Here is a 378-nt window from a genome sequence, read left to right as displayed (position 1 = left end):
ATAATAATAATAATTTTTCAATTTTTATAATAACTTTTATAACGTGTGACTCACTTCTTTATCACTATAACTATTTATAATTTTCACCATATTTTTTACTTTATTAATTTTCGTCTTTTCTAGTTTTAATAATAATTCGCCATCACTACTACTACTGGACGTGTTCAGTAATTCGTTTAATACGACAAATATTTTTTCTGCCATCGTAACCTCTTTGCACTGAAATGCACCGTCAAAAGCTCTCAGTGCATTCGAGTGCGTCCTACAGTAAAACTAGGGGTGCGTTCCGTTACTCGCGCATGATGCGCATAATGCATCGTTTATCCTTGTTGCTCACCAAATGTTAAACAAGGACAATGGATGCATCATGCACATCAT

The sequence above is a fragment of the Trachymyrmex cornetzi genome, unplaced genomic scaffold, assembly GCF_001594075.2.
Source record: "Trachymyrmex cornetzi isolate Tcor2-1 unplaced genomic scaffold, Tcor1.1 scaffold1723, whole genome shotgun sequence".
Taxonomy (NCBI): domain Eukaryota; kingdom Metazoa; phylum Arthropoda; class Insecta; order Hymenoptera; family Formicidae; genus Trachymyrmex; species Trachymyrmex cornetzi.
Note: the sequence above shows the minus strand (reverse complement) of the source record.